The sequence below is a fragment of the Chiloscyllium plagiosum genome, unplaced genomic scaffold (genome assembly GCF_037043375.1).
Source record: "Chiloscyllium plagiosum isolate Xiang-an unplaced genomic scaffold, Cpla_swu_hap1 HiC_scaffold_17, whole genome shotgun sequence".
Classification (NCBI taxonomy): domain Eukaryota; kingdom Metazoa; phylum Chordata; class Chondrichthyes; order Orectolobiformes; family Hemiscylliidae; genus Chiloscyllium; species Chiloscyllium plagiosum.
The window spans coordinates 671,645-699,356 of NW_028270155.1; the positions used below are offsets into that span (position 1 = coordinate 671,645).

At 45.2% G+C, this 27,712-nt stretch overlaps 1 protein-coding gene across 1 annotated transcript in view; it reads right to left on the reverse strand.

Annotated features, from left to right (window-relative positions):
- The window catches only part of has3 (hyaluronan synthase 3), a 49,693-nt gene extending 37,324 nt beyond the window's left edge, over positions 1–12,369 (reverse strand). Inside the window, exon 1 of the mRNA XM_043706468.2 lies at positions 12,231–12,369. The gene's annotated coding sequence lies outside the window, so the exon portion shown is untranslated. The remainder of the gene's footprint in view (positions 1–12,230) is intronic.
- Between the last annotated feature and the right edge of the window lie 15,343 nt (positions 12,370–27,712).

A 27,712-nucleotide genomic window follows, 5' to 3' on the forward strand; every position in this document is an offset into this window, starting at 1 on the left:
TGGGTGGTTGGTGGCTAGTTGGTGTTCGCGTATCCTGGTGGCAAGTTTCCTACTAGTTTGTCTGATATAGTCTTTTTTATAGTTCTTGCATGGTATCTTGTAAATGACGTTAGATTTGCTGGTAGTGTCTAATGGATCCTTTAGTCTCATTATTTGCTGTTTAAGTGCGTTGGTAGGTTTGTGGGCTACCATGATGCCAAGGGGTCTGAGTAGTCTGGAAGTCATTTCTGATAGGTAAAAACAATGACTGCAGATGCTGGAAACCAGATTCTGGATCAGTGGTGCTGGAAGAGCACAGCAGTTCAGGCAGCATCCAAGGAGCTTCGAAATCGACGTTTCAAGCAAAAGCCCTTCATCAGGAATAAAGGCAGTGAGCCTGAAGCGTGAAGAGATAAGCTAGAGGAGGGTGGGGTGGGGAGAGAGTAGCATAGAGTACAATGGGTGAGTGGAGGAGGGGATGAAGGTGATAGGTCAGGGAGGAGAGGGTGGAGTGGATAGGTGGAAAAGGAGATAGGCAGGTAGGACAAGTCCGGACAAGTCATGGGGACAGTGCTGAGCTGGAAGTTTGGAACTAGGGTGAGGTAGGGGAAGGGGAAATGAGGAATCTGTTGAAGTCCACATTGATGCCCTGAGGTTGAAGTGTTCCGAGGCGGAAGATGAGGCGTTCTTCCTCCAGGCGTCTGGTGGTGAGGGAGCGGCAGTGAAGGAGGCCCAGGACCTCCATGTCCTCGGCAGAGTGGGAGGGGGAGTTGAAATGTTGTGCCACGGGGCAGTGTGGTTGATTGGTGTGGGTGTCCTAGAGATGTTCCCTAAAGCGCTCTGCTAGGAGGCGCCCAGTCTCCCCAATGTAGAGGAGACCGCATCAGGAGCAACGGATACAATAAATGATATTGAGGAATGTGCAGGTAAAACTTTGATGGATGTGGAAGGCTCCTTTAGGGCCTTGGATAGAGGTGAGGGAGGAGGTGTGGGCGCAGGTTTTACAGTTCCTGCGGTGGCAGGGGAAAGTGCCAGGATGGGAGGGTGGGTTGTAGAAGGGCTGGACCTGACCAGGTAGTCACGGAGAGAACGGTCTTTGCGGAAGGTGGAAAGGGGTGGGGAGGGAAATATATTCCTAGTGGTGGGGTCTGTTTGGAGGTGGCGGAAATGTCAGCAGATGATTTGGTTTATGCGAAGGTTGGTTGGGTGGAAGGTGAGCACCAGGGGCGGTCTGTCCTGGTTACGGTTGGAGGGGTGGGGTCTGAGGTGCGGGATGCGGACGAGATGCATTGGAGGGCATCTTTAACCACGTGGGAAGGGAAATTGCGGATTCTAAAGAAGGAGGCCATCTGGTGTGTTCTGTGGTGGAACTGGTCCTCCTGGGAGCAGATCCGGCGGAGGAATTGGGAATACGGGATGACATTTTTGCAAGAGGTAGGGTGGGAAGAGGTGTAATCCAGGTAACTGTTGGAGTTGGTGGGTTTGTAAAAAATATCAATGTCAAGTCGGTCGTCACTGATGGAGATGGAGAGGTCCAGGAAGGGGAGGGAGGTGTCAGAGATGGTCCAGGTAAATTTAAGGTCAGAGTGAAATGTGTTGGGAAGTTGATGAATTGCTCAACCTCCTCGCGGGAGCACGAGGTGGCGCCAATGCAGTCATCAATGTAGCGGAGGAAGAGGTGGGGAGTGGTGCCGGTGTAATTACGGAAGATCAACTGCTCTACATAGCCAATAAAGAGACAGGCATAGCTGGGGCCCATACGTGTGCCCATGGCTACCCCTTTGGTCTGGAGGAAGTGGGAGGATTCAAAGGAGAAATTGTTAAGGGTGAGGACCAGTTCGGCCAAACGAATGAGAGTGTCAGTAGAAGGGTACTGCTGGGGACGTCTGGAGAGGAAAAAACAAAGGGCTTGGAGGCCCTGGTCATGGCGGATGGAGGTGTAGAGGGATTGGATATCCATGGTGAAGACGAGGCGTTGAGGGCCGGGGAAACAGAAGTCTTGGAGGAGGTGGAGGGCGTGGATGGTGTCTCGAACGTATGTGGGGAGTTCCTGGACTAGGGGGGATAGGACAGTGTCGAGGTAGGTAGAGATGAGTTCAGTGGGGCAGGAGCATGCTGAGACAATGGGTCGGCCAGGGTGGTCAGGCTTGTGGATCTTGGGAAGGAGGTAGAACCGGGCAGTGTGGGGTTCCCGGACTATGAGGTTGGAAGCTGTGGGTGGGAGATCTCCTGAGGTGATGAAGTTCTGTATGGTCTGGGAGATGATGGTTTGGTGATGGGGGTGGGGTCATGGTCGAGGGGTCAGTAGGAAGAGGTGTCCTCGAGTTGGCGTTTGGCTTCAGAAGTGTAGAGGTCAGTGCGCCAGACTACCACTGCGCCCCCTTTATCCGCTGGCTTGATGGTGAGATTGGGGTTGGAGCAGAGGGATTGGAGTGCTGCGCGTTGTGAGGGTGAGAGGTTGGAGTGGGGGAGAGGGGTAGACAGGTTGAGGCAGTTAATGTCCCGGCGGCAGTTGGAAATGAAGAGGTCGATGGCAAGTTATAGGCCAGCGCGGGGTGTCCAGGTGGATGCAGTGTGTTGGAGGGTGGGCGAAGGGGTCCTCGGAAGGTGGGTGGGAATCCTGATTGTATAAGTAAGCTCGGAGGCGGAGGCGACGGAAGAATTGTTTCAGGCACCCACCACCCTCTGCGTGAAGAACTTTTCACGCACAACTCCCTTAAACTTTTCTCCTCTCACTTTGAACTCGTGGCCCCCAGTAATTGAGTCCCCCACTCTGGGAAAAGCTTCTTGGTATCCACCCTATCTACACCTCTCATGATTTTGTAGACCTCAATCAGGTCCCCCCCCAACCTCCATCTTTCTAATGAAAATAATCCTCATCTACTCAATCTCTCTTAATAGCTAGCACCCTCCATACCAGGCAACATCCTGGTGAACCTCCTCTGCACCCTCTCCAAAGCATCCACATCCTTTTGGTAATGTGGCAACCAGGACTGTATGCAGTATTCTAAATGTGTCCAAACCAAACTCTTATACAACTGTAACACGACCTGTCAACTCTTGTACTCAATACCCCGTCCGATGAAGGAAAGCATGCGATATGCCTTCTTGACCACTCTACTGACCTGCGTTGCCACCTTCAAGGTACAATGGACCTGAACACCCAACACTCTCTGTACATCAATCTTCCCCAGAGCCTTTCCATTTACCGTATAGTTTGCTCTGGGATTGGATCTTCCAAAATGCATCACCTTGCATTTGCCTGGATTGAACTTCATCTGCCATTTCTCTGCCCATCTCTCCAATCTATCTATATTCTGCTGTATTCTCTGACAGTCCCCTTCACTATCTGCTCCTCCACCAATCATAGTGTTGTCTGCAAACTTGCTAATTAGACCAATTATACCTTCCTCCAGATCATTTATGTATATCACAAACAACAGTGGTCCCAGCACTGATCCCTGTGGGTCACCACTGGTCACAGTTCTCCATTTTTAAAAACTCCCTTCCACTGCTGCCCAGCCAGTTCTCTATCCATTTAGCTTGTACACCCTAGACCCCATGCAACTCCACTTTCTCCATCAGCCTACCAGGAGGAACCTTATCAAACGACTTACTGAAGTCAATGTATACGACATCTACCGCCCTTCTCTCATCAATCAACTTTGTAATTTCCTCAAAAATTCTATTAAGTTGGTAAGACATGACTTCCCTGTGCAAAACAATGCTGTCTATCACTTATGCGCCCATTTTCTTCCAAATGGGAATATATCCTATCCCTCAGTATCTTCTCCTGCAACTTCCCTACTAATGATGTCAGGCTCACTGGTCTATAATTACCTGGACTATCCCCGCTAACCTTCTTAAATAAGGTGATAATTCCTTTCTTATTTCTCAGTTCAAACTAAATCTTCCCTAGATGTATTCCCAGGAATATCGTCCCTATGTACAGCTGTAATATTATCCAGAATCAAAAACGCCACTCTCCCCCTTTTTTGCCTCCCTTTCTATCCTTCCTATAGCATTGTACCATGGAACAATTTGCCAGTCCTGTCCATCCCTGAGCCACGTCTCTATAATTGCTATGATATCCCAGTCGCATGTTCCCAAACATGCCCTGAGTTCATCTGCCTTCCCTGTTAGGCCTCTTGAAATAAATGCAGTTTAATTTATCAGTTCTACCTTGTTCTCTGCTTTGTTCCTGTGTGCCCTGACTGTTTGACTTGCTCGTTTTCCTAACTGTACCAGTCTCAGACTGATCTCTTTTCTCATTATCTCCCTGGGTTCCAACCCCCTCCACCACCTTACTAGTTTAAATCCTCCTGAGCAGCTCGAGAAAACTTCCCTGCTAGTGTATTAGTCCCCTTCCAATTCACCTGCAATCCAGGTCACTTCTACTCCAGAAGAGATTCCAAAGATCCAAAAATGAGAATCCTTCTCCCCTGTACCAGTTCCTCAGTCATGCGTACAGCAGCTCTATCCTCCTATTACTATCCTCACTAGTTAATGGCACCAGTAGTAATCCAGATTTTACTACTCTCAAGGACCTCCCTTTTAAATTCCTCCCTAATGTTCTATATTTCTCCTCAGAGTCTCGTCCTTTTCTCTTCCTTTGTCATTAGTTCCAATGCGTACAACGAACTCCTGCTGGTCCCTCTCCCCTTTGAGAATATTCTGCACTCTCTCTGAGATACCCTTGATCCTGGCACCAGGGAGGCAATACACCATTCTGATTTCTCACTGACAGCTGCAGAAACATCTGTGCCTCTGACAAGATAGTCCCCTATCATAATTGATCGCTTCGAGCCTGACATACCCTTCATTTCATTAGAGCCAGTCTTGGTACCAGAAACCTTGCTGTCTGTGCTACATTCCCCTGAGAGTCCCCCATGACACCCTATATTTTCCAGAAGAGCATACAGTTTGAGATGGGGACAGCCACAGGAGACTCTTGCATTACTTGCCTCCCTGTCCTACCTTTCCTGGCGGTAACCCACCTACCTGACTGTATCTGTGGTTCTTCTCCTGTCCTACTGCTGCAATCCATCACACCCCCGAGCTTCTGTAAATTCTTCATTGCCTTTAACTGTCACTCCAACCAATCCATACGATGCAATCGGATTTGCAACCAAACCCACCTCCTGCACTCATAATCATCAGTAACATGGAAACTCTCCTTAATCTCTGACATCTGACAGGAAGAACACATTACTAAACACCATCTTTGCACCTTAACTATCCACAGACTCAAAAAATAGCAGTCTTACTGCTCTAAATACACTGCGGCAGGCTAACTTAGTAACTTTGTTTTACATTTTTAAAATTTAATCAAGAAATAGATCTCAATAAAACATATAATCAAAAAGACCCTATTCTACTACCTATTGCAGCTTTACAAAATAAACAATAAGATTACACTTAAAAAGGCACTTAGCTGCTCCCCTGCTGTGAGCTGTCCCACACAGGTTTCTCCATGGTCAGCTGTGAATGTTGCTATTTGTTAATTTTTCTTAGATGAACTCTGATGTCCAGAGATACTTGAAATAAACAGCAAAAGCAGTAGCTGTGCAGATTCACTGCTGGTCAGACAGCAGTGTAGGTTTCTTTCTCCATTTGAATCACTTCCCGTGTGGTCACTGCCAGTGCCTGTGTCCATCTTCCTTTTTAAAGTGCCATTGTTTTGATCATTTTTTCCCAAATTTCCAAAACAATGCAACAGCTTATAAAACAATAATTATTGTTCTTAGAATTTGAGGAAATTAGCTCCAACACTGAGAATACCTCAAAGAAGGAGCAGCTCTTTTATAGCCACATCTTTTTTTCTGTCCTCCCTTGCTGCCTTAATTATCCAATTCACACACTTTACAGACGTCAACAATCTGTGAATAATTGCCCCAGATCCCTTTGTTCCTCTAAACTATCCCCCCACATTTTCACCTATATCTTTTATGCATATAACAAACAATAAATGTCCCGATATTGAATCTTGTGGTACACTAGCCTCCAGTCACTCAAACAGCAGCCTACCACTACCCTCTGTGTCCTATGGCAAAGCTAGTTTCTGATCCATCTCGCCAAGTTTCCTTCAGTTCTGTGTGCTTGAACCTTCTCAATCAGTCTCCTATAAGGGACCTTGTCAAAAAGTTCTATCTTCTAAAAGCTTTGCTAAATCCATATAAATTACATCAACTGTGGGCGGCACGGTGGCACAGTGGTTAGCACTGCTGCCTCACAGCGCCAGAGACCCGGGTTCAATTCCCGCCTCAGGCGACTGACTGTGTGGAGTTTGCACATTCTCCCCGTGTCTGCGTGGGTTTCCTCCGGGGGCTCCGGTTTCCTCCCACAATCCAAAGATGTGCAGGTAAGGTGAATTGGCCATGCTAAATTGTCCGTAGTGTTAGGTAAGGGATAAATGTAGGGGTATGGGTGGGTTACGCTTCGGCGGGTCGGTGTGGACTTGTTGGGCCGAAGGGCCTGTTTCCACACTGTAGTGTAATCGAATCTAATCGAATCTGAACTTCCCTCATGCACACACTTGATCACATTTTCAAAACATGTACCAAATTTGTAAGGCATGACCTCCCTCTGACAAAGCCATGCTGACTATCCCTAATTAAAGTGTACCTTTCCACGTGGATATTAATTTGCTTCTTCAGAATTTTCTACAATACCTTCCCTACCACTGACACAAGAATCACTAGTCTGCAATTTCCTGGTTCATCTCCACCAACCTCTTAAAAGGTGGAACCACATTAACCATTCTCCGGTCCTCTGGCACTTCCCCCATGGCCAAAGATGAATTAAAATTTTATGTCAGAGTCCTTACAACTTCCTGCTCCACCTCCCACAGCAGCCTGGGATACAGTTCATCTAAGCCAGGAGATATGTCCGTTTTTAAGCCTGTCAGAGCCTCCAATACTTCCTCATTTCCTATATGAAACTGTGCAAGTTCCCCACAGTCTCTTTTCCTGAATTCTGTACCTATGTTCTCCTTTTCCAGAGTGTAGACTGAAGTATTCATTTAACGCTCTTCCAATATCCTGTGGCTTCATACACAGGTTGCCCTTTGGTCCCTAATGGCCTTATTCTTTCCCTGGTTAATCTCTTCCCTTTAATGTATTTATAAAGTATTTTAGGTTTCTCCATAATCCTGTTCACAAGTCCATTTATAAACCCCCTTATTTACCTTCTAATTGCTTTCTTAAGTTCCCTCTTCTACTTCCTGTGGGACCACAGCTGAATTGCTCTGTTTGGACATGCTAAAAGCCTTTTCTTAGAACATAGAACATAGAACATAGAAGAATACAGCGCAGTACAGGCCCTTGGGCCCTCGATGTTGCGCCGATCCAAGCCCACCTAAACTACACTAACCCACTATCCTCCATATACCTATCCAATGCCCTCTTAAATGCCCATAAAGAGGGAGAGTCCACCACTGTTACTGGCAGGGCATTCCATGAACTAACGACTCGCTGAGTGAAGAACCTACCCCTAACATCAGTCCTATATCTACCCCCCCTTAATTTAAAGCTATGCCCCCTTGTAATACCCGACTCAATACGCGGGAAAAGGTTCATACTGTCGACCCTATCTAACCCCCTAATCATCTTGTACACCTCAATCAAGTCACCCCTAAACCTTCTTTTCTCTAGTGAAAACAGCCCCAAGTGCCTCAGTCTTTCCTCATACGATTTTCCTTCCATACCAGGCAACATCCTGGTAAACCTCCTCTGCACCCGTTCCAATGCCTCCACATCCTTCCTATAGTATGGCGACCAAAACTGCACACAATATTCCAGATGCGGCCGTACCAGAGTCTTATACAACTGCATCATGACCTCAGGACTCCGGAACTCAATTCCTCTACCAATAAAAGCCAGTACGCCATATGCCTTCCTCACCGCACTATTTACCTGGGTGGCAACTTTCAGAGATCTGTGTACATGGACACCAAGATCCCTCTGCTCATCCACACTACCAAGTATCCGACCATTAGCCCAGTACCCCATCTTTTTGTTATTCTTCCCAAAGTGAATCACCTCGCACTTAGCTACATTGAATTCCATCTGCCACCTTTCTGCCCAGCTCTGCAGCTTCTCTATATCCTGCTGTAACCTGCCACATGCTTCCTCACTGTCAACAACTCCTCCGACTTTCGTATCATCCGCAAACTTGCTCACCCAACCTTCTAACCCCTCTTCCAGGTCATTTATAAAAATGACAAACAACAATGGTCCCAAAACAGATCCTTGCGGAACACCGCTAGTGACGGCACTCCATGAAGAAACTTTGCCATCAACTACTACCCTCTGTCTTCTTCCATCCAGCCAATTCCTAATCCAAACCTCCAACTCACCCTCAATGCCATATCTCCGTATTTTCTGCAGTAGCCTACCATGGGGAACCTTATCAAACGCCTTACTAAAATCCATATATACCACATCTACCGCTTTCCCCTCATCAACCTCCTTCGTCACCTTTTCAAAGAATTCAATAAGGTTTGTGAGGCACGACTTGCCCTTCACAAAACCATGCTGACTATCCTTGATCACATTATTCCTATCCAGATGTGCATAAATCCTATCCCTTACAATTCTCTCTAAGACTTTGCCCACAACAGAAGTGAGACTCACCGGCCTATAGTTACTAGGGCTATCCCTACTCCCCTTTTTGAACAAGGGAACCACATTTGCTATCCTCCAGTCTTCTGGGACTACTCCTGTAGACAAAGAGGACATAAAAATCAAGGCCAATGGCTCTGCAATCTCCTCCCTTGCTTCCCAGAGAATCCTAGGATAAATGCCATCAGGCCCAGGGGACTTATCTATTTTCACCTTTTCCAGGATTTCCAACACCTCTTCTCTACATACCTCAAAGCCATCCATTCTACTTATTTGTTCCTCAGTATTCTCATCGACAACAATGCCCTGTTCCTGAGTGAATACTGAAGAAAAGTATTCATTCAGTGTCTCCCCAATCTCTTCCGCCTCCACACGCAACTTCCCCCTACTATCCTTGACTGGACCTATTCCTACCCTAGTCATTCTTTTATTCCTAACATACCTATAGAAAGCCTTAGGGTTTTCCCTAATCCTATCTACTAAGGACCTTTCATGTCCCCTCCTTGCTGCTTTTAGCTCTTCTTCCTTATCCAGTCCTGAATTGTCCTAGAAATCCTGGGTTCTCTGAACTTATTGCTCCTACAGTTCCCTCTACAGGGTACATGTTGGACCTGTACTCTCTCCAGCTCCTCTATGAATGCTGCCCCTACCCCCCATTGCTGCACTGTACAGTTGCACGGCAGGAGCTGTTCTCAGTCTACTTTGGCCAGATCCTGCTTTATTTTAAGAAAATCTGCCTTCCCCCAATTCCAAAGTTGTATTTTGCAGGCCATCATTTTCCTTGTCAGGAAACAAATTTGAACCATACTGTGTTGTAGCAGCTGTTGCCTGAATGTCCCCCCACTGCCACATTGAATACTTGTCCAGCTTCTTTACCTAGAACTAGATCCCGCACTGCGCCATCCCTTGTTGAGCCTTGTATTGATTAAAAAAAACTCTCCTGGGTATATTAAAAAAATCCATCCTGTCTAAAGCCTTAACACTATGACTATCCCCTAGTAGAATTACCCAATTATTATTGCATACCTCTGCCAACATCCTACATATTTGCTCCTCTATTTTCTGTTGATTCTTTGGGGACCTATCATACACTTACCATAAAGTAGCTGCCCCCTTAATATTCCTAAGTTCTATCTACAAAGCCTCATTTGAGAATCCTTCCAAGATATCATCTCTCCATATTGCAGTAATTGACTCCTTAATTAACACTGCTACACAATGCCCTTTTTTATACCCTCCTCCGTCTCGCCTAAAGATCCTACATCCCAGAATGTTAAGTTGCCAATTCTTGTAGATAGTACACATTGCTGCTCCTAAATATCGATGGTGCAGGAAGTGGATGTTTGTGAATGTGGTGCCAATCAGGCAAGTTGTTTTATTCTGAATGGTATTAAGGTTCTTGAGTGTTATTGGAGCTGCACCCACCCAGTCAAGTGGAGAATATTCCATCACACTCCTAACTTGTGTCTTGTAGATGGTGGACAGGTTTTGGGGAGTCAGGAGGTGAGTCACTCACTGCAATATTCCTAGTCTCTGACTACTCTTGTAACCATTGTTTATGTGATGAGTCCAGTTAACTTTCTGATCAACAGTAGCCAAACATTTGTTCATAGTAGGGGATTCAATGATGGTAACATCACTGAGGTCAAGGGGTGATGGTTAGATTGTATCTTATTGGAGATGATGTTTGCTTGGCTTTTGTGTAGCACAAATGTTATTTGGAATAATGGATGGGCAATAAATGCTGGCCCAGTCAGATGCCCACATCCCATGAACGAATAAAAAAAGTTGGAAATTCACTTTTTCCATCGCTTCCAGCAGACATATTATTTCTACACTCACCATTTGCACTTTCTTTCTCTGTTTTTCTGCTCCCCTGCTCTTTCTACTCCAAAACACACAATTTCTGAATTCCCTCCCTAATCTCACTCACTAATCCATTACTTATGTTTTCTATTTCTCTATTTTGCTCACTCTTTCTATTCTAACATCTATTTTCTTGATTTTCACATGACCTCTCTATTTCTGCACTCAATTTCACTATTTCTGTACCTTTTCTGTCATTTTTTTCACTCTTTCTCAATTCTAGCACACTTTTTCGACACGTTCCCTCTGCATTTCAGGACTTCCTCTCTGTTTCTGTGCACTCTCTCTCATACACTTTACTGACCCCCTTTCTTTTTCTGCTCTCACCCTGTATTTCAATTCTCACTTTCTTTATTTCTGCAATCCCTTTATTTCTGCGACCTCCCGCACACCCCCTCCCCATTTCAGGACACGGATTCTCTCTGTTCCTGTACTCACTCTCATGTGAACATACAAACAAGGCACAGGAGGAGGCTACTCAGCCTTTTTGAGTCTGTCAAGCCATTCAATAAGGTAACGGCTGATCTGATTTAACCTCGACTCCATAAGATTCCCACACTCTCTGTTTCAGCACTTGCTTTCTCTATTTCTGCCTTTACGTTTTCTATTACTGTATCCTTTTTCCTACACTCCCTCTATTCTAATACAGAATCTCTCTCCATTACTGCTATCTCTCTATTTCTGCATTCTGTCTATTTCTGCAGTCTTTCTCTAGTGATTAAGGTTCTAGCTACAAGATTGGGGACCTAAGAGTAGACCATTCAGCCCCTAAAATCTGCTCTGCCATTCTAGACTATCCACCTCCTGGCCATATTCCAGCATTATTTTGATATCCTTTGAGGTTATTAATGATGAGAAATGTATTAATTTCTGTCTTAAACTTCCTCAGTAACTGAATTTCCAAGACCCTCTACAACCCTAGAAAATTACAAAGAGTGAAGACATTCTTCCTTACGTGAATCCTAAATTGAATCTGAAATTGTGTCCCGATTCTTGGCCACGCCATCAGCAGAAACATTCCACTGCATCTACCTTGTCTAGCCTTTTAAGAATGTTGTACGTTTCTCTGAGATCTTCTAAATTCCAGACAATAGAAGCTCAGTTTCCTCATCTCTCCCACAGTCCCTTCATGCCTCGGATTAGGATGGAGAAGGTGAGGAGGTGGCTTTCATTGGAGCTATGGAGATTAAAGGGCGATTTGACCGAAGGGTATAGGAATTTGACAGGTTTAAAACGGAGTGGGGCGCAGATTCGGCAAGTGGTACAAGGAATTGTGAGAGGAACTTTTTGATACGGTCACTGGCAATGCCTTGGAACTCGCTGGCTGGAGATGGGAACATGGATTTCCCAAGAAAGCTTGGATAGACTTAAATGAAATACCAGTCCAGAGCCTCCGGGAATTGAAGGACTGAGTGGATTGTTGCGGCGGGAGGCAGCATAGACTCAAGGGGTTGAACAGGCTCCTTCAGTGAGTCCCTTTTAATGAGTCGCCCTGTCTCTGTATTCCTGTACAAACGGCGATCCTATTTCTGTGATGGGCTGCCCCGGGAGTTGGTTGGGGTTTGGTTGTCCCTCTTCCCCCCCAGGGCAGTGCCTCGGGACAAAGCCGGAGTCACCTCCGAGGGTGGGGAAGCTGCACCCGGGGATCGGTCTCCCTTCCTCAGTCACCGTCAACTCCCGAATTAACCTCTACCTGCAGCCCCAGAGCAATTCCCGCCCGGTTCCGGGGGGAGAGGAGAGCTCCGTGCCGCTGTCCGCACTCACCTTCGCCCGCACCGGCGCCCGGCTCCTACAGCAGCGATCACCGACGATCCAGCCGATCGGATCGTCCTCCCTCAGTCAAACAGCTCCATCCCCGCCTCACCGGTATAGGTAGGAGGGAGGGGGTGGGGGGAGAGAGGGAGGGGTGGGGGCACAACCAGCCGGGGAAACAGAAAGAGAAAGGCAGTGAGGGTGGGGCTGAGGGAGCCGGGGAGAGAAAGGCAGAGGGTGGGGTTGCAGAGGTGTATAAAGAAACAGACAAATGAAAGGGAAATGAGGGAATGTGACAGAACACGTGAAGGGAAGAGATAGAGCGAGGGGAGAAGCAAAGGACAGGGGTCAGTAATCAAAAATGATTGGTAAAAGAACGAGTTACCGTTTGAGGAAAGCGTTTTCTCAGTCGAAGCGGAGCCTCTGTTGAAATAATGATGCAGCATTCCTTCCACACAGCACTAAACCACCAGGCTAGAACAACTCCAAATTAATAGCTTTATATTAAAACAGCTGCGGAATAGAGTACGACAATGGGATTAATCTGGCATTAATACAGGTTTGTAAAAAGAGAATGAGACACAGGGATTAGTTTATGAGAGACCGTAAAATCATAAAACATTGGAGCCGAAATTGGCTATTCAGCCCATCGAGTCTGCTCCACATTTCAGAGAGGTGACTGACTGTGTGGAGTTTGCACATCCTCCCTGTGTCTGCGTGGGTTTCCTCCGGGTGCTCCGGTTTCCTCCCACAGTCCAAAGATGTGCAGGTCAGGTGAATTGGCCATGCTAAATTGCCCGTAGTGTTAGGTAAGGGGTAAATGTAGGGGAATGGGTGGGTTGCGCTTCGGCGGGTGGTGTGGACTTGTAGGGCCGAAGGGCCTGTTTCCACACTGTAATCTAATCTAATCTAATTGTGGTTGATCAGACAATCCTCAATTTCACTCTTCTGCATCTTCCCCATAACCCTTGTATTCCTTACTTATTAAAAGCGTCTCTCAGCCTCGAATATTTTTAATGAGTACCTTGACAAAAATTTTCTCAGATTCAATAGCCTCTGAGAGAAAATAACGTTGTTCTCATGAGAGAAAATGCTGGAAAATCTCAGCAGGTCTGGCAGCATCTGTAAGGAGAGAAAAGAGCTGACGTTTCAAGTCTAACTGACCCTTTGACAAAGCTAAAGAAAGGGAGAAATAGGGAGGTATTTATACGAGGCTGAGAGAAGGTGAGTCCTGGCTCCAGAAGCAAAGGTAGCACTAAAGAGGTGATAATGACAGTGCATAGAGAGATTATAGGGAGATTAGGAGCTGTGAATGACCAAGGCTGGAGCTGGTGCTATGGGAGCAACGAATGCAATTGACCAAATTGAAAGAGGTACAAGTGAAACGCTGCTTAATCTGAAATGAGTGTTTGGGGCCTTGGATGGTGAGCATGGAAGAGGTAAAGGGGCAGGTGTTGCACCTTCTGCGATTGCATGGGAAGGTACCGTGTGTGATGGGAGAGGTGTTAGGTCTGATGGGAAGTTGCTGTGTGTGATGGGAGAGGTGTTAGGTGTGATGGGAAGGTGCTGTGTGTGATGGGAGAGGTGTTAGGTGTGATGGGAAGGTGCCGTGTGTGATGGGAGAGGTGTTAGGTGTGATGGGAGAGGTGTTAGGTGTGATGGGAGAGGTGTTAGGTGTGATGGGAGAGGTGTTAGGTGTGATGAGAGAGATGTTAGGTGTGATGGGAAGTTGCTGTGTGTGATGGGAAGATGCCGTGTGTGATGGGAGAGGTGTTAGGTGTGATGGGAAGATGCCGTGTGTGATGGGAGAGGTGTTAGGGGTGATGGGAAGGTGCCGTGTGTGATGGGAGAGGTGTTAGGTGTGATGGGAAGGTGCCGTGTGTGATGGGAGAGGTGTTAGGGGTGATGGGAAGGTGCTGTGTGTGATGGGAGAGGTGTTAGGTTTGATGGGAGAGGTATTAGGTGTGATGGGAAGTTGCTGTGTGTGATGGGAGAGGTGTTAGGGGTGATGGGAGAGGTGTTAGGTGTGATGGGAGAGGTGTTAGGTGTGATGGGAGAGGTGTTACGTGTGATGGGAAGTTGCTGTGTGTGATGGGAGAGGTGTTAGGTGTGATGGGAAGGTGCCGTGTGCGATGGGAGAGGTGTTAAGGGGTGATGGGAAGGTGCTGTATGTGATGGGAGAGGTGTTAGGGGTGATGGGAAGGTGCTGTATGTGATGGGAGAGGTGTTAGGTGTGATGGGAAGTTGCTGTGTGTGATGGGAGAGGTGTTAGGTGTGATGGGAAGTTGCTGTGTGTGATGGGAGAGGTGTTAGGTGTGATGGGAAGGTGCTGTATGTGATGGGAGAGGTGTTAGGTGTGATGGGAAGGTGCCGTGTGTGATGGGAGAGGTGTTAAGGGGTGATGGAAGGTGCTGTATGTGATGGGAGAGGTGTTAGGTGTGATGGGAGAGGTGTTAGGTGTGATAGAGGAGTGGACTAGATTGTCCTGGAGGGAACGATCTCTGCGGAATGCAGACAGGGGGAGGGAAGGAAAGATGTTTAGTGGTAACATCGTGTTGGAGTTGGCGAAAATGGCGGAGGATTATTCTTAGCATGTGAAGGCTGGTGGGGTGAAAGGTGAGAACAAGAGGGACCCTATCCTTGTTCTGGGAGGATTGTGGCGCGGGAGATGGACTGCACGCTGTCGAGAGCCGTGTCAACAACTGTAGGTGAGACCACGGTTGGAGAAGGAGCACATATTAAGAGCACCACTTTGGAAAGTGGCCTCGTCGGAACAAATGCGGCAGAGGCAAAGGAGCTGAGAGAAAGGGATAGAGTCCTTACAGGACGTAGGGTGAGAAGGGCTGTAGTCCAGATAGCTTTACCTCTTCCATGCTCACCATCCAAGGCCCCACTCATTTCAGATTAAGCAGTGTTTCACTTGTACCTCTTTCAATTTGGTCTACTGCATTCATTGCTCCCAATGTGGTCTCCTCTATATCGAAGAGACAAAATGCCGACTGGGTGATCGCTTTGCTCAGCACCTTCGGTCTGTACGCAATCAGGTCACGGACCTTCCCGTGGTTTACCACTTCCACACACAATCCTGCTCCCACGCCCACATGTCTGTCCTTGGCCTGCTGCAATGTTCCAGTGAAGCTCAACACAAACTGGAGGAACAGCATCTCATCTTCGGACTAGGTACGTTACAGCCTGCCAGTCTCAACACTGAATTCAACAACTTCAGATGATTATCCCATCTCGACCCCTCTGTTTTCATTCTGCTCCGGAATTTTATTTTATTTATCCTTTTTAATTTTTTTTTCATTGTTCTGTACCTCTTATTTCTTGATTGTCTCTCTTTCTCTCACTCCCCACTCTCTCGTCACCTTTTTCCTCTCCTCTTCCCCCTTTGCGACCCTTCTCCCCTGTTTTCCATTTTGCCTCTGCTTCACCCATCTCCCCCATATTTTGTCACAAAGCACCGGCTTCAGCCTTGGTCATTCACAGTTTCTAATCTCCCTATAATCTCTCTATGCACTGTCATTGTCACCTCTTTATTGCTACCTTTGCTTCTGGAGCCATGACTCACCTTCTCTCAGCCTCGTATAAATAACTCCCTATTTCTCCCTTTTTTTTAAACTTTGAAAAAGGGTCAGTTAGACTCGAAACGTCAGCTCTTTTCTCTCCTTACAGATGCTGCCAGACTTGCTGAGATTTTCCAGCATTTTCTCTTTTGGTTTCAGATTCCAGCATCTGCAGTAATTTGCTTTTATTAAATTTGTTCTCATTTTGTTCTTATTCAGACGATGCCCACTGGTCCTATACTCTCCCATAAAGGGAAACAACCCCTCCACATCTACCCTGTTAAACGAACACCTAAGAATCTTAGATGTTGCAATGAGGTTGCCTCATTCTTCTAAACTCCAATAAGACCCAAACTACTGGACATATTAATCTCTTCACCTGGAGGCCCACTGTCAATGTTACCTAGTAGGGTGATGAAACATCTGGAAATGAATCTTCCAGCTCAGTGAGCAAACCTTCATTCATATTAGTCTCTTGTCATGAGGTAGTCCTTCCCTTGTGTATATCTCCTCAGCTTGTACCTCCTCAAATTTATTACAGTTCTTTGTCAGGCATAACATTTCCTTATGTGAAGCCACATCAATTCTGTTTGATTATGTATTTCTAAACGCTTTGCCAATACATTCTTTTTAATAAACTCTGTAACATGTTCCCAATGACAGATGTTAAGTTAACTGATCTAAAGTGGGTGGCACGGTGGCACAGTGGTTAGCACTGCTGCCTCACAGCGCCAGAGGCCCGCCTCAAGCGACTGACCGTGTGGAGTTTGCACATTCTCCCCATGTCTGCGTGGGTTTCCTCCGGGTGCTCCAGTTTCCTCCCACAGTCCAAAGATGTGCAGCTCAGGTGAATTGGCCATGCTAAATTGCCCGTAGTGTTAGGTAAGGGGTAAATGTAGGGGTATGGGTGGGTTGTGCTTCCGCAGGTCGGTGTGGACTTGTTGGGCCAAAGGGCCTGTTTCCACACTGTAATATAATCTAATCTAAATTACTTATTTATTGTCTCGCTTTCTTTTGAATAAGAGTTACACTGGCAGCTTTCCTATCCTCTGAGATTTAGTAAACACTTCATCAAATTGGAAAATTGTGACAATGGCCTAGTTGAAAATACGGATGTTGAGCAACTTAATAGTAAAGTGGTGGATAAAGAAGAGCTATAAAAAAAGACTGGCAGCACTTCAGGTACAGAAGTCACTAGGTCCAGATAGGGTTTAACCTAGATTGCTAAGAGAAGTTAGGGAGCAAATTGTGGAGCTATTGATAGACATTTTTCGGGCCACTCTGAACACAAGATTAGTCCTGTGGGACTGGAGGATTGCAAATGGGACACTATTCTTTAAGGAAGGGACAAAGAATAACCCAGGAAACTACAAATCCATCAGCTTGACATCAATAGTGGGAAAACTACTGGGGACCATAATACGGGGTATGGTATATATACACTTAATAATTTAATATGAATTAACAATGGAGTTCTTAACGAGGTGACACAGGCGTGGATGAGGGTAGGGATTGGGTACTGAGAGTCATAGAGATGTACATCATGGAAATAGACCCTTTGGTCCAACTCGTCCAAGCTGACCAGATTTCCCAATCCAATCTAGTCCCATCTGCCAGCACCCGGCCCATACACCTCCAAACCCTTCCTATTCATATACCCGTCCAGATGCCTTTTAAATATTGCAATTGTACCAGCCTCTACTACTTCCTCTGGTAGCCCATTCCACACACACACACACACACCACCCTGTGCGTGAAATGGTTGCCCCTTAGGTCTCCCCTCTCATCCTAAACCTATGCCCTCTTGTTCTGAACTCCCCCACTCCAAAGACTTCTCTATTTATCCTATTCATGCCACTCATGATTTTATAAACCTCAAAAAGGTCACCCCTCAGCCTTCGATGCTCCAGGCAAAACAGTCTCTCCCTATAGCTCAAATCCCTCAACCCTAGCAACATCCTTGTAAATCTTTTCTGAGCCCTTTCAAGTTCCACAACATCTTTCTGATAGGAAGGAGACCAGAATTGCACACAATATTCCAAAAGTGGTCCAACCAATGTCCTGTACAGCCGCAACATGACCTCCCAACTCCTGTACTCAATACTCTGACCAATAAAGGAAAACATATCCAACAGCTTCTTCACCATCCTATCTACCTGCGACTCTACTTGCAAGGAGCTATGAACCTGTACTCCAAGGTCTCTTTGCTTAGCAATACTCCCAGGACCTTACCATTAAGCGTATAAGTCCTACTCTGATTTGCTTTCCCAAAATGCAGCACCTCACATTTATCTAAATTAAACTCCATCTGCCATTTCTCAGCCCATTGGCCCATCTAATCAAGATACCATTGTAATCTGAGGTAACCTTCTTCACTGTCCACTACACCTCCAATTTTGGTGTCACTTGCAAACTTACTAACTATACATCTTATGCTCATGCCCAAATCATTTATATAAATGACACAAAGTAGTGGACCCAGCACCGATCCTTGTGGCACTCCACTGGTCACAGGCCTCCATTCTGAAAAACAACCCTCTACTACCACCCTCTGTCTTCTACCTTTGAGCCAGTTCTGTATCCAAATAGCTAGTTCTCCCTGTATTCCATGAGATCTAATCTTGCTAATCAGTCTCCCATGGGGAACCTTGTCGAGTGTCTTATTGAAATCCATATAGATCACGTTTACCACTCTGCCCTCATCAATCCTCTTTGTTACTTCTTCAAAAAACTCAATCAAGTTTGTGAGACATGATTTCCCACGCAAAAGCCATGTTGACTATCCCTAATCAGTCCTTGTCTTACCAAATACATGTACATCCTGTCCCTCAGGACTCCCTCCAACAACCTGCCCACCATCGACGTCAGGCTCACTGGTCTATAGTTCCCTGGCTTGTCCTTACCACCTTTCTTAAACATGGCACCAAGTTTACCAACCTCCAGTCTTCCAACACCTCACCTGTGATTATCAATGATAAAAATATAATACAGTGCCACATATCAAATTAGAAATGTTTGGGATTGGTGGGTCCTTGTCAGCATAGATTAGAAGTTGGCTAAAAGATAGGAAACAGAAGGTAACTATAGATGAACATTCCTCAGATTAGAGACGGGTCAAAAATAGCATTCGCCCAGGGATTGGTGTTGGGACTTGTGCTTTTTCTGATTTATGTAAATAATTTAGGGGGGGGAGGGTTGAGGGCAAAATCTCCAAATTTGCAGTTGATACAAAGCTCGGGAGAATAATGAATTGTGAGGATAATGCTGAGCGACATTGGCAAATTGGCCAAATGGGCAGACACCTGGCAAATGAAATTCAATGCAGAGAAATGTGAGATAATTCATTTTGGAAGGAAAGAAAACATGGGGAGGCAATGCAAACTCAATGGTACAACTTTGAGGGGAGTACTGGAGCAAAGGGACCTGGGGGTTCATGGTCATGATTCTCTGAAGATGAATTTGTTGTTGAAAAGCTCAGAGGATCCTTGGGTTTAGAAACACAGGCATACAGTATAAAAGCAAGGAGGTGATGCTACACCTCTACAAATCGCTGGTCAGACCATGTTTGGAGTATTGTGTTCAGTTCTGGGCATCTTATTTAAGTAAGGATGTTAAAACCCTGGAGAAAGTTCAAAGGAGATTTACGAACATGATACCAAGAATTAAGGATTTTAGATAAAAGGAAAGATTAGAGATATTGGGTTTATTCTCCTTGAAGCAAAGAAAGTTAAGAGGTGACCTTATTGAGGTGTTCAAAATTATGAACAATTTTGCCAGAGTATAGAAGGATATTGTCTTTCCACTAGTTGGTAAATGAGTAAAAAGTGTCACAATTTCAAGATTGTTAGCAAGAGAGCTTTTTTTATTATCATTCAATCATGGGATGAAGATGTGCGAATCAGGTGAATTAGATATACTAAATTGCCCATAGTGTTCGGTGCATTAATCAGGGATAAATGTAGGGAAAATGGATATGGGTGGGTTATTCTTCAGAGATTCAGTGTAAACTTGTTGGTCCAAATAGCCTGTTTCCACACTGTTGGGAATCTAATCTGATGAGGGCATCACTGGCCAGGCCAGCATTTATTGCCAATTCCTAATTGTCCAGAGGGAAGTTTGAGAGTCAACCACATTGCTGTGGGTCTGGAGTTGCATGTAGGGCAGACTAGGTAAGAATGGCAGTTTCCTTCCCTAAAGGGCATTAGTGAACCTGATGAATTTTCCCAACAATCAGGAATGGATTCATGGTCATCATTAGAGTCTTAATCCCAGAATTTTAAAATTGAATACAAAATCCAGCAACAGCCACAGCAGGATTTGCACCAGACCACATTACCTGGGTCTCTGGATTAACAATCCAGCAATAATACCACCACTAGACTATTGCCTCCCCAAGCTAGGAGCAGGTTGATGGAAACTTCTTTACATAGAGAATTGTTAGGATTTGGAATGTGCTGCCTGGGAGAGTGGTGGAGGCAGATTCCATAGAATCCCTTCAGTTTTGGAAGCAGGCCAATTCAGCCCATCGAGTCTACACCCACCCTTCGAACGGCATCCCCCAGATGCAATTTAGCATGACCAATCCAACTAATCTGCCACCTTTGGATTGTGGGAGGAAACCAGAGCACTCATGTGAAACCTACGCAGATGTGGGGAGCACATGCAAACGCCTGAGGCTGGAATCGAACGGGTCCCTAGTGCTGTGAGACTGCAGTGTTAACCACAAGCCACCATACTGCTACATAGGAGGTTTCAAAAGACATCAAGCTATATATTTGAAAGTGATGAATTTAGAAGATTACAGAGATTAGGCTGGAGAGTGGAACTAGCTCAGTAGCTCTGTTGGGACAGACACAATGGGTCGAATGTAAAATTCCATGATTTCATGACTTTCCCAAAATCTAAAGATTCTTGGAGAATTATGACCATTACATCCACTATCGCTGTAGCTCCATCCCTTAAAATTCCATCAGAGGCCCTGTGGAATTCACGACAACAGAAAAAGTGGCTTTCAAGGCTAAGACATTGTTTGATTGCAAGAAGTTGGTGATAGCATTTGGGGCTTAACAAATCAAAGGCTAGGGAGAAATCCAGGAACCAACTATTAAGTTGGAAGCTCAGCTATGATCATAATGAATGGCGAAGCAGGCTTGAAGGGCTTGCTCCAATTTTCTCTGTTTCTATGTTCTGAATAGATGGTATCTGTAGCAGTTTCACACAATCCAGCTGTTCAAGTCCAGCTACACCACTGATATCAACCCAACTCATCAGTCTACTTTTGATCATCAGTGGGGCGGCACGGTGGCACAGTGGTTAGCATTGCTGCCTCACAGCACCAGAGACCCGGGTTCAATTTCCGCCTCGGGCAACTATCTGTGTGGAGTTTGCACAATCTCCTCTGGGTGCTCCAGTTTCCTCCCACAGTCCAAAGATCTGCAGGTTAGGTGAATTGGCCATGCTAAATTGCCTGTAGTGTTAGGGGAATGGTTCTGGGTGGGTTGCTCTTCGGAGGGTTGGTGTGGGCTTGTTGGGCCGAAGGACCTGTTTCCACACTGTACGTAATCTAATCTAATCTAAACCAATGGAAGGGTCATCAGCAATACTTTCAAGCAGCACTTGCTTAGCCATAACCTGTTCATTGGCACTCCGTTTTGGTTCCACCCATCTCCTGCCATCATTACAGCCTTGGTCTAAACATGGAAAAAAGAGAGCTGAATTCCAGGGAAGAGTTAAGAGTGAATGCCCTTTACATTAAAGCTACATTTGACTAAGCATGGCAATGGGAATCGGAGGGCAACTCTCTGCCAGTTGGAATCATATCTGGCACAAAAGAAGATAGTTATGGTGGTTGGAGGTCTGACATCTCAGCTCCGGGACACCTCTTTAGGAGTTCCTCAGAGTCCTAGGCTAAACCATCCTCAGCTGCTTCATCAATGATCTTCCCTCCATCATAACATCAGAAGTGGGGATGTTCACTGATCATTGCATAATGTTCAGCATCATTTGTGATTCCTCAGACACTGAAGGAATGTTCAAGAGCAGCAAGACTTGGATAATATCCAAGTTTGGGTTGACAGAATAACTATACCAATCACAGTAATGTAGGATTATTACAGTGATTTATTCAGTAACATGATCCAAAGATGTAATGGAGGGATTTGTTCATATTGATCCATACTCTTGCATGATGTTGTCAGAGCTTCTTGCTGCTAGTAGAGCCATGCATGATGGCAGTGTTGAGATTGATGGGATAAAAAGTGTAATGGATTGGATCCTCAATGGCAGAACAGGAGAAGGGAAACAGTTTCTCTCCAACTGTAAAGGTAGAACAGTCAGTAGTAACGAGGTGATCCCTTTCATCACAGTTTGACATGTTACTGAAATCTGGTCACCAACCCATAAAGATCATATCAATAATGTGCTAAGTGTTTATAACATATTTTCATTTAGGAATTTAGATTTCCAACAAGGGGTAAAAACGTGTGTTGTTTCAATTCTGTGAAGGTAAATTTTTATTTAAGAGATCAGAAAGTAACTTGAAACAGCGAACTAAAGACATAATTTGGCCACCTATGAGGAAAAAGGAAGCATAGACGAGCTAAGAAAAAAGGAAGGTTAAGGTCTAGATGACTGAAGATAGTTGAAGCTCTGGGAGAATATCTAGAATGTAGGACCAATCTGAAAGGAGATATTAAGAGGGCTAAAAGGGATGATAGAGTCATAGAGATGTACAGCATGGAAACAGACCCTTGGGTCAAACCTGTCCATGCCGACCAGATATCCCAACCCAATGTAGTCCCACCTGCCAGCACCCGGCCCATATCCCTCCAAACCCTTCCTATTCATATACCCATCCAAATGCCTCTTAAATGTTGCAATTGTACCAGCCTCCACCACATCCTCTGGCAGCTCATTCCATACACATACCACCCTCTGCATGAAAAGATTGCTCCTTAGGTCTCTTTTATATATTTCCCCTCTCACCCTAAACCTATGCCCTCTAGTTCTGGACTCCTCGATCCCAGGGAAAAGACTTTGTCTATTTATCCTACCCATGCCCCTTATAATTTTGTAAACCTCTATAAGATCACCCCTCAGCATCCGATGCTCCAGGGAAAACAGCCCCAGCCTGTTCAGCCTCTCCATATAGCTCAAATCCTCCAACCCTGGCAATATCCTTGTAAAGCTTTTGTGAACCCCTTCATGTTTCACAGCATTTTTCCGATAGGAAGGAGACCAGAACTGCACGCAATATTCCAACAGTGCCTAAACAATGTCCTGTACAGCCGCAACATGACGTCCCAACCCCTGTACTCAATATTCTGACCAATAAAGGAAAGCATACCAAAAACCTTCTTCATTATCCTATCTACCTGCAACTCTACTTTCAAGGAGCTATGAACCTGCACTCCAAGGTCTCTTTGTTCAGCAACACTCCCTAGGACCTTACCATTAAGTGTGTAAGTCCTGCTAAGATTTGCTTTCCCAAAATGCAGCACCTCGCATCTATCTGAATTAAACTCCATCTGTCACTTCTCAGCCCATTGGCCCATCTGGTCCAGATCCCATTGTAATCTTAGGTAACCTTCTTTGCTGTCAACTACACCTCTAATTTTGGTGTCATCTGCAAACTTACTAATTGTACCTCTTATGCTCGCATCCAAATCACTGGTCTATAGTTCCCTGGCTCGTCCTTACCGCCCTTCTTAAACAGTGGCACCACGTTTGCCAACCTCCAGTTTTCCAGCACCTCACCTGTGACTATCGATGATATAAATATCTCAGCAAGAGGCCCAGCAATCACTTCTCTAGCTCCCACAGAGTTTTCAAGTACACCTGATCAGGTCCTGGGGATTTATCCACCTTTACCCGTTTCAAGACATCCAGCACTTCCTCCTCTGTAATCTGGACATTTTGCAAGATGCCACCATCTATTTCCCTACAGTCTATATCTTCCATATCCTTTTCCACAGTAAATACTTATGCAAAATATTCATTTAGTATCTCCCCCTTTTCTGCAGCTCCACACAAAGGCTGCCTTGCTGATCTCTTGAGGGGCCCTATTCTCTCCCTAGTTACCGTTTTGTCCTTAATATATTTGTAAAAGCCCTTTGGATTCTCCTTAATTATATTTGCCAAAGCTATCTCATGTCCCCTTTTTGCCCTTCTGATTTCCCTCTTAAGTATACTCTTACTTCCTTTATGCTCTTCTAAGGATTCATTTGATCTATCCTGTCTATACCTGACATATGCTTCCTTCTTTTTCTTAACCAAACCCTCAATTTCTTTAGTCATCCAGCATTCCCTATACCTACCAGCCTTTCCTTTCAACCTGACAGGAATATACTTTTTCTGGATTCTTGTTATCTCATTTCTGAAGGCTTCTCATTTTCCAGCTGTCCCTTTTACCTGCGAACATCTGCCTCCAATCAGCTTTCGAAAGTTCTTGCCTAATACCGTCAAAATTGGCCTTTCTCCAATTTAGAACTTCAACTTTTAGATCTGGTCCATCCTTTTCCATCACTATTTTAAAACGAATAGAATTATGGTCGCTGGCCCCAAAGTGCTCCCCCAATAACAACTCAGTCACCTACCCTGCCTTATTTCCCAAGAGTAGGTCAAGTTTTGCACCTTCTCTAGTAGGTACATCCACATACTGAATCAGAAAATTGTCTTGTACACACTTAACAAATTTCTCTCCATCTAAACCTTTAACACTCTGGCAGTCCCAGTCGATGTTTGGAAAGTTAAAATCCCCTACCATAACTACCCTATTATTCTTACAGAGAGCGGAGATCTCCTAACAAGTTTGTTTCTCAATTTCCCTCTGATTATTAGGGGGTCTATAACACAATCCCAGTAAGGTGATCATCTCTTTCTTATTTCTCAGTTCCACCCAAATAATTTCCCTGGATGTATTTCTGGGAAATCCTCCCTCAGCACAGCTGTAATGCTATCCCTTATCAAAAAGGCCACTCCCCCTCCTCTGTTGTCTCCCTTTCTATCCTTCCTCTGGCATTTGTATCCTGGAACATTAAGCTGCCAGTCCTGCCCATCCCTGAGCCATGTTTCTGTAATTGCTATGATATCCCAGTCCCCGTTCCTAACCATGCCCTGAGTTCATCTGCCTTCCCAGTTTGGCCCCTTGCATTGAAATAAATGCAGTTTAATTTATTGGTCCTATTTTGTCCCTGCCTGCCCTGGATGTTTGACTCGCATCTGTTCTCGACTGTTCGACTGTACCAGTCTCAGATTGATCTTTTTCCTCACTATCTCCCTGAATCGCGCCCCCCCCCCCCCCCCCCCCCACCCTACAAGTTTAAATCCTCCCAAGCAGTTGTAGCAAATTTCCCTGCCAGTATATTAGTCCCCTTCCAATTTTGGTGCAATCGGCCTTCTTGTACAGGTCACTTCTACCCCAAAAGAGACTCCAATGATCCAAAAATGTGAATCCTTCTCCCATACACCAGCTCCTCAGCCATGCATTCAACTGTTCTATCCACCTATTCCTGCTCTCACTAGCTCGTAGCACTGGGAGTAATCCAGATATTACTACTCTTGAGGACCTCCTTTTTAAATTTCTGCCTAACTCTCTGTAATCTCCCTTCAGAATCTCAACCTTTTCCCTTCCTATATCGTTGGTTCCAATGTGGACAATGACCTCTTGCTGGCCCCCCTCTCCCCTGTGAGAACATTCTGCACCCTCTCTGAGACATCCTTGATCCTGGTACTAGGGAAACAATACGCCATTCTGCTTTTTCTCTGCTAGCCACAGAAACGAGTGGTCATGAAATTTCTTCAGCAAAAAATATTAAGGAAAATCTCAAAGCCTTACATTCATATATAAGGAGCAAGAGGGTAACGATAGAAAGAGTTGGCCAATGCGAGCACAAAGGAGGAACATTATGCGTGGAGTCAGAGAAAGTGGGTGAGATTCTTAACGTACATTGCATTAGTATTCATCAAGGAGAGGTACATGAATATTGAGGTTAGGGGTAGATGTTTGATTATTCCAGGTCAAGTCGACATAAGGAGGGAGGAGATGTTGGGTATTCTAAAAGGCATTAAGGTGGATAAGTCCCCAGATCCAGGTGGGATCTATCCCAGGATACTGAGGGAAGTGAGAGAGGAAATAGCTGGGGCCCAACAGATATCTTTGCAGCATCCTTGAGCATGGGTGAGGTCCCAGAGGACTGGAGAACTGTTAATGTTGTCCTCTTGTTTAAGAGGTGTAGCGGGGATAATCCAGATAATTATAGACTGGTGAGCCTGATTTCAGTGCTAAGGAAGCTGCTGGAGAAGATACTGAGGGATAGGACCTATTCCCATTTGAAAGAAAATGGGCTTATCAGAGATAGGCAACATGAGTATGTAAGTTAGCTCGCTGAGCTGGAAGGTTTGTTTCTGGACATTTCATTACCATGACTAGGTAACATCATCACTCAGAGTCTCCGGTAAAGCACTGGTGAAATGTCCTGTCTCTCTATCTATAGGTCTTAATTTCTTAAGGTGGGTGATGTCATTTCTGGTTCTTCTTTTCAAGGGAAGGAGCTGGGATCTCAGTCAATGTGTTTATTGATGGAGTTCTGGTTAGAATGCTATACCTCTAGGAATTCTCACGCATGTCTTTGTTTTGCCTGTCCAAGAATGTGTACGTTGTCCCAGTCAAAGTGGTGTCCTTCTTTGTCTGTACATATCGAAACTAGTGATAGTGGGTCATGTCCTTTGGAGGCTAGTTGGTGTTCATGTAGCCGGGTGGCAAATTTCCTGCTTGTTTGTCTGCTGTAGTGTTTTTTTAAAACAGTTCTTGCATGGTATTTTGTAAATGACATTAGTTTTGCTGATAGTATCTAATGGATCCATTAGATACTATTAGTTGCTGTTTAAGTGTGTTGGTAGGTTTGTGGACTATCATGATGCCAAGGGGTCTGAGTAGTCTGCAAGTCATTACTTTACATCAAAGACATAACAGAAATGTGGCTATAGTTTTTGATTGCGTTGTGTTTGCTTGTTTGGATTGGTTTCTGAGGAATCAGCGGATTGTGTTTATTGGGTACCCGTTTTTCTTGAAAACACTGAATGGATATTTTTCTTCTGCTGATGCTGCTGCTTAGTCATGGTCATGAAGTGTCTGAAAACAAACCTTCCAGCTCAGCGAGCTAATTTACATACTTATCGACCTGAGCTACAAATCTTCTCAAAAATTGAAAGGTGACATGGTTTTGTGCAGGAAAGGTCATGTCTTACCAATAGAATTCTTTGAGAAAGTGACAAGGTTGATTGATGAGGGAAGGGCTGCAGATGTCATATACATGGACTTCAATAAGGCGTTTGATAAGGTTCCCCCTGGTAGGCTGATGGAGAAAGAGAAGTTGCATGGAGTCCAGGGTGTACTAGCTAGACAGATAAAGAACTGACTGGGCAACAGGAGACAGACTGTAATAGTGGAAGGGAGTTTCTCAAAATGGAGAACTGTGACCAGTGGTATTCTACAGGGATCTGTGCTGGGACCACTATTGTTTGTGATATATGTAAATGAGCTGGAAGGTATAGGCAGTCTGATTAGCAAGTTTGCAAAAACTTTTGGAGGAGCAGATAGTGAAGGGTACTGTCAAAGATTGCAACAGAATATAGATAGATTGGAGAGTTGGGCAGAGAAGTGGCAGATGGAGTTCAACCCAGGCAAATACAAGGTGATGCATTTTGGAAGATCCAATTCAAGAGCAAAATATACAGTGAATGGAAAAAGCCCTGGGGAAAATTGATGTACAGAGAGACTTGCCGGTGTTCAGGTCCATTGTACCATGAAGGTGGCAACGCAGGTTGATAGAGTGGTCAAGAAGGCATATGGCATGCTTTCCTTCATTGGAAAGGATATTGAGTACAAGAGATGGCATGTCATGTTACAGTTGTGTAAGACTTTGGTTC